At 44.9% G+C, this 7444-nt stretch overlaps 1 long non-coding RNA gene across 1 annotated transcript; it reads right to left on the bottom strand.

Moving 5' to 3' along the window:
- Positions 1-125: 125 nt before the first annotated feature.
- LOC123021947 lies at positions 126-1494 on the bottom strand. The gene is made up of 4 exons (XR_006414430.1): positions 1455-1494; positions 848-928; positions 312-395; positions 126-172 (listed from the first exon to the last, which is right to left on the bottom strand). It is a non-coding gene; the product is annotated as an uncharacterized LOC123021947 (long non-coding RNA).
- Between the last annotated feature and the right edge of the window lie 5950 nt (positions 1495-7444).

Raw genomic sequence — 7444 nt, forward strand, 5'->3', positions numbered from 1 at the left:
TAACTCAGAGCAAGGGCATTTACAGATACAGACCCCTGGCTCTCAATCTGTTTCCCAGAGCTTTGTATATCCATCTTCAAGGTGCCACAAGCATGTTTACCTGTCCTCAGAAAAAAAGGTACTTCGTGTTTCAGTACTCAGTGTGGCTTGGGGGTCGATTTCGTCTTGCTCACTGTGGAAATGAAAGCAGGAAAAGTGAGACAGTATGACTTTATCCCTTCCTGCTCCTTTCCCCCAGCAAAGCCAGCAGTGCGGACAGTATCATGAGTGAAGTACGTATCATGAGTGAACTGGGGTCACCAGGATTTTACCTTCTGTTTGAAGGAGATGCTGGAAACTTCAGAGCAGATTTATCCCAGGAAGTCATCTTATGCTTCTCCGGATCTGGCATGTTTCTAGAAGAGTAACATAAAACATAAACATCTGGGATTATAGTTGGGCACATTGGATAGGGCAAGGGCGTGGAAACAATAGGTCCCCCCAAGGGTCATCATGCAGCCTTTTAGGATTCCCCTTCTCCAAATAGACCCTGGCCACCAAGCTGAAAGGGATTAAGACAGAAAAAGAAAGCTGAAGTCTGATACTGGAGTGACTTGCTTCTTTTCTAGGTGAGACTGTTACTTAGCTGCTAATAAGCAAATCTTCTTTCAGTTTCATCACATAACACAAGAACATTTCCTTTCCTGTTTTTTCCCTTCCTGTTGTTGCACCCCTAGGTGGCACTGTGGTATAGCAGAATAGTGAACATACACAAGTGAAAACAGGTCGGCTTTGGTGAAAGCTAGTGTGATTCTCATGGGCTACCATAATATGGAAAGGGGAAAAAATCAGCTTGGGCAGGACTCACCTGGCACTGGAAGCAGGATCAGCCATCCTTGACTCATTCCAAGGAATTCCAGATGCACCACTTCCCTCCCCATTGGCGCTGCTGGAAAACAAAGAAAATGTGGTGGTTTAGCTCGGGGGCTCTGGTACCCCCAGCAAAACTGGAAGCTTGCAGTAGTCCGCTGGGATTTGCCTTTGGAACATCTCCAGTGTGGTTGACCCATGATTCCTCACCATTGGCTGTGTCGGCTGGGGCTGATGGGGGTTGCAGTGCCAAAGCACCTGGAAGGCCACAAGGCATGGAGGGGGAATTGAACCTTTTCCACGGCTGCTGCAGTCCTGAGGCAGATCTCCCTGTCTGGGGGGCACACGGCCTCCTAAATATTGTTGGGCTGCCTCTCCCCTTAGCTCTAGACAACACGACCTGGTCTAGGGTTATGGGACATGTAGTCCAGCACATCTGGAGGGGCTCTTCCCCCAATATTAGACCGCCAGTCTGTCTTATCCTACACTCTTTGCACCGTGCTTGAAGATGCTAGGTACTTTGCAAGTGAAAAGTATATAATGATATTTTAGGTGTTGTATACATTAATGGCTACTGTGGAATAATCATAATAAAGGGCTCTTACCTCTTCCTATGACTGCTGGACCATGCCGAGGCAGGCACTGTCTGACTTCTGGAGCGCGGGGCCAGGTCATCCTCAATGTCAGCCCTTTCCGGAACACAAAAACTCCATGCATCAGTCGCCCGGTCCATCTTCTTTTCACCCACCTTATTTTCTGGCTGAGAGGTTTATCCTGGCTCTGACAGACAGCCTGGATTTTGGGCTTCCTCCAGCCCTCCCTTGCCTCCAAAACAGGCATGCTATATAACTATATAACCCCCTGCCCAGCATTCTGTTCCCAGAGGGGCCACCCAGCTGCCACGGGAATCCCCATGAACGCCATAGCTCCTTCTGCTCACATTCCCTAGGAAGTAGCAAGGATCGGCATTTTCTGACCATGTCCACTGTTTCTCCGCCTTTCAGCTTATTTTGGCATAGAATATCCTTTTCTTATTTCCAGTCTGAAAACAGCAGCCAACCTCTCTCTGTTCTAATCCTTGTGCAGCAGTCCCACAGAGAAGGCGGCTCTACAGCACTGATTTCCATCCTTCGGCATAATTTCTGGAGCTGTCTCACTTCTCACTTACCTCCTTGCAATGAAGGGTGGCGCTTCTTGAACTGGACTCCTGCAAACATACAAGTATTGAGTTAGATATTTATAGCAAGCTTAAGTCCCTCCTAATTCAAAAAGTTGGCCTTTCCTGTGGGTTTCATTTGTTATTTTGTGAGTACAAGCTGTAGATGGGAATACAACCAACATCCTGTTTACAAAAGCCCTTCTCTGCATTCTTCCTTCTTCAAGTGTCCTTTCCCTCCCTGTTTTGCAACGAAGTATATTAGCTCAGAGGTGTCTTTGCCTCCTTCCATCACCTAAAAGGATCCATGCTAGGGAAAAACATAATGCAAAATATGCTGAATGACTTTGTCACTCAAAGTTGCTGTACTGTACTGGTGGCAACTTGATTTAACACAACTTCTGTTTTTTCAAGCAGATCACAACTTGTGTAACTTTTTAAACCTGTGGAAATTTGTGCAAAACTACAGCCTCCACTCTGCAATTTGTGTTAGTAGGTGCAAATTGTCACAACTGCGTGAATTTGTGCAAATTGCGTGGAGGCCTATATTTTGCACAAATCTGAAATTAACGGTGAAAATTTAAGGTAACCCAGTTCTGCAGAATCTGTATGACTCAGAAAAAGCCATTCTACTGCGGAATCTGGAGGTCATGTTAATAAAAAGCCAAACTCAGTTTAAATCACTGTTGAGGTCTCTGACAACCCTAGGGGAGGAGAAGGAGGTATAATACCAGATTAAAAGGGGTTTCTGGTATTTGGGTCAGTTTAGCTTGTGCTAGCTGGCTTCAGCCATGGTTAAGCACTTTTTCTTTTCTTCCCTAGTTCAGCCTTCCCCAACCCAGCTGGGTCATGCTGGGAATAGTAGTTCCACAAAGTGGGTAGGAACCAGATTGGGGAAGACTAAGCTAGTTAGTTACTCCCTCTTTCCTCCCTTCACACTTACCTGTTGCTTTTCTTCGCTGCTGAAAGGACATAGGAACGCTCCCTGCTTGCTGTTCTCCTGAGCACACTGCTTGCCGCTTCAGTCCTTCAAAGGAAGGAGGGCTGTGAGTTGCAGGATGGAACCAATGGTTGCATGAATTGCAACTTGGCAACTAAACAACAACCTAAGACGTGTTGCAAAAGCCGTGATAGGTTACCTCTTTTTTTGCTCATCTGGGGAAACCAAGGGCTCCACATCACCTGGACCTGATACTTCTTGCTTGACATTGTAGGGAGCTCTAAGATCATAGAGATAGGAAAAGAGGTGGCTTTTTGGATAACATTCACAGGTATGAACTTGCTGAACAGATCACCAGTCTGAAGTAACCACAAACCCAGTAAAGGCAGCCAAGCATGATCAGGTGCTGGGTGAATAGTGAGTGATCGTGAATGAGATGTTCAGGAAGCATTGCTACTCCCTTGGAAGGGCACCTTCAAACGAAGGAGCTCCTTTCGCATCCTGTACAGTGATTCTCAGCTGTGTGCAGCTCTCTCTCTTTACGGCAGGAGAACTTTGTGTCTAGACAAAGTTTCCTTTCCCTGCCTCCCAGCTGTTGGCCATTTAGGGCTTCCCTGACTTTTGTACAGTTCCCCCATTCCAAAAGCTGGACATGCCTCTCTCATGGCTAACCTGCTTGCAATAAGAGCATTGAGTTAAGTGCTAATCAGGTCAATTTGGCTAAAAATGCAGATGAGCAGAATCCTCAATTCGCCCTATGATATACTCACAGTTTCTTGTAATCCTCTGTTGTCATCTTGTATCCTTGAGTGAATCGGGGCTGGCTGGCATTTTTGGCACTGAAAATGTAACACACCCAGCAATCATTAGAGGCCTGAGCACCCCTAAGAGCGCTTTCTGCAGGGTGATGCTCCTAACGGAACGTGGAATCCACAGAGGACACCATGTCAAAGAATGGAAGCTCATATTCCGCTTTCCTGATAAGGAAAACCCCACCAGGTTTCCAGTTCTCTGATTTGCAGTGAAGAAGAATGTGAGACAAGAGAAGGTGTGCCTCCAGAGTCTACCCACTTGTTACAAGTGATACAAGTAAATCATGCTAGAAAGCATTGAAGCACTAGCTTAGCTATGGCAACTGGGCATTGAGTCCAGGCAAATATTTAAAATCCCATGAAGGTTAGTGAGTGAACTAGCAGAGGAGGGTGGGACACTCTGCTCAGCACAGAGACCAAGCTGGCTGCTGGAGAAGAGTGGTCCCTCTTCCTCTTCCACCCTGGCAGAACCCTGGCAGTTGGCTGCAAGAGATTCCAAACTCTCCACCACCTTCTGCTAAGCTGTGTTCTCCCGCATGCTCACTTTCACTGTTTTGGTTTTTAACTTTGGTGGCATTGGCCACAAGGCCGATTTCAGACCTACCTGGCTGCCTGTATGCAAATTCCACTTCTTCTACAGTGATTCCCCATCCTTAGCATCGCCCTGCATCTCCCCCATTCTTCCCATATTTCTGGACAGGAGCTTGTTTGGATTTTATGGTCAAATACATAGACATCGCTAAGTAGCAAAGCCAGGAAACAACTGACACACCTTTTTGGCAAGCCATTGGACGCTGTACTCGAAGGAGAGGTGTTATCAATGGTCTTGGTGAAAACTCCTCTAACAGGAAAGAAACAAGGTGAGTAGCTTCCAGAGCTAGATTTCATAGCAAGAGTATAATGCTACACGTGGAACTTGTAATAAAATACTGTAACATACAGTGGTTTTGTTCAATGCGCTCCTACAGAACATTCTGTTCTATTTCCCCTTCCATCTGGTTTTCCATTCTGTTCTCCTCAATAGTCAAGCAAAATTCTGTGGTCACTGAGACTATTCAGTCTTCACTGGGATGTTTCTGGGGACCCCACACTAATTTATTTTCAAAAGGTGGAGGAGTATATAGATTTTATTTTAGTCTTAGAGTAGCATGAATAAGAACAATATAAGATACAGCAATACAAAACACAAGGCGTCAACAAATGCAAAACAGAGGACAAAAGCACAAATACACATTAACATTTTAGAATTCTAGTAATATTATTTTATCATCGTCTTTCGACAAGAATAGCAGCTCCTCTAAAACACGCCACTCTTGCTGATCTGATAAAAAATGTGATATATAAAATAGGACAGATTTACCAGGTATTTTCTGTAATAATGGAGCAATAAAGGTAAGCCAAAGTTCATAATAAAAAGAGCAGTAAAATAAAACATGTCCAGCTGACTCCACTCCTCCCACCTCATAAGGGGAAAAACCTTCTTGGTAAGGAACCTCCTTGAATCTTCCTTCCAGAAGTGCCGATGATAAAATATTAATCTGGCCAATATCAATGCCTTTATAACCGTAGGAACTTGTCAAATAATTTGCAGGCACAAGTACCCTGGTGGAGGAGTCGTCTTTTTGCAAACTTTGGTGTTTTGCAAGGTCTGCTGATACTTTCTTCTTGTGTATGAACGGTGCTATTTTGGCATCTTAAGCAACTGCCTCACTGTCCGAACATCAGAGAACTGGGGATGCCCCATCCCATCTTTCCATGTTCAGTCTCTTGCTACTCACCTGATGAGATATCCAGAAGGTGATGTGACTGCGGGAGACCTAGTTGGAGAAGAGAAGTACATGATTTCCGAAATGGAAAATAATAATCACAATAACATATAACTCTTAGGGTTTTGTCCAGATAATCAGTTTTGGAGGAATGAACACAGAGGTTTCTCAATTGTTGAAGAGATCCGAATGTTCTCCCTTGCAGAAACACTGCTGTCGTGGGTGCTGTGGGAAGCCTGGAGTGACTCACTCATCTGGACTATGCGGATTCCTTCCGTTTGACGATCAGTTGCAGCTGTTTGCTAAAAGCCACAGATGCTGGTGCTGCGGTGGCTGAGGTCATCTCAGGGATGAGTACCCCTACCTAGTGCACACGTAATAAGAGAGTTCTCAAGCCCATGGGCGGGTCAGTCACCCAGAAGCCCAAACGATGGGGAACGCTTGATCCAGAGGTGTCCTGCAAGGAAGGGAGTCAAGCAGATGCAAAGCTTCTTCTGAAACCTCTACCCAGGACAGTGGTGCTGGGGAACAAAAGGAGCGGAGGCCAGAGGAAATTGGACCACAGAGGACACGGGTCTTCGCAGAACCAGATAGGCAGCTAAATTCAGGGCGGCGTCCCGCTGCTCTGCATTTCCTGTTTCTTTGGCCTCTGGCACTGAATTGCAGCCCTATCTCCACTTGCGCTTTGTGCTTTGAAAATGACTTTTAGTGCTTCGAAAATGACTTTGAAAATGACTTTTAGTGCTTTGAGAATGACTTTGGAAATGACTTTTTGTACTTTGAAAATGACTTTTTGTGCTTTGAAAACTACTTTTTCCCATCCTGCATTTCTCACTCACATCCTTAGTAAAACCTTTACCTCATTTTTACCCAAATCCACACTGTGTGTTTTGCGGGTGAAAGTAGGAAGGTCCACCAGGTGTGCACCACATTTCTGGCTATGCGAAACCTGTTTTAAAGACCAGGTTGCACACAACGTGCTAAGCAAAGTCTGCATTCTAAGGACGCGAGAGGAGTGCAGATAAACACAGGCGTCCCCATTAGCCAGTTGTCCTGGATAGACCGAGAGAACTCGGGAACTGGAGACCCTGGGGTTGATTTACTCTCAGTGATGGCAGCCACTGCACCAAATCTAGGCACACTGGAAAATGTCTTGCAAGCCATTGCAAGAGTTCTTGGAAAAACTACATCTCCCAAAGTCCCTTGGGTCATATCGCACTACCAATCAGAGTGATGGACAGGAAAGGGTGATGGGGAGACAGAAAGTGTATAGGGAGACATTTTTCTTCGATTATATTAAAACTTAGAGGCATCCCATGTAACTGAATAATAATAATAATAATAATAATAATAATAATAATAATAATAATAATTATTATTATTATTATTATTATAACATTTCTATGAATGATGGGAGACTGAAGACATTAAAAGAAAGGACTTCTTCACCCAGCACATAGTTGATCTACGGAATTTGCTAGCACAAGATAGAGTGACTGTTACCAGCTCCAATGGCTTTATAAGGAAGTTAGAGAAATACATAGAGGATAAAGCTATCAATGGCTACAAGTCCAGATGAGTCTATTCTACTTCCAATTTCAGATGTAGAATTCCACCATATACCAGTGGGAGGGTGTCCTTGCACTCATGGGCCAGTTGGCCACTTTGCAAACAGAATGCTGGACTAGATAGACCATGGGTCTTCTTACATTAGAGAGAACCATCTCAGCTTCTCTTCTCATTTTTGCCTTGCTGATGGAAGAAGGGAAGGGAAGGGAAGGGAAGGGAAGGGAAGGGAAGGGAAGGGAAGGGAAGGGCCTTACTGAATCAGAAATTGCTAACACGGAGGGAAGTCAATAATTATTCTCTGCTTTGAGTTTTTATGAGTCAGAGGAGAATAACAGTGCCCTCATCTCTTTGA

Source organism: Varanus komodoensis, unplaced genomic scaffold, assembly GCF_004798865.1.
Source record: "Varanus komodoensis strain SLA01 unplaced genomic scaffold, ASM479886v1 scaffold18_3, whole genome shotgun sequence".
NCBI classification, from domain to species: Eukaryota; Metazoa; Chordata; class Lepidosauria; order Squamata; family Varanidae; genus Varanus; species Varanus komodoensis.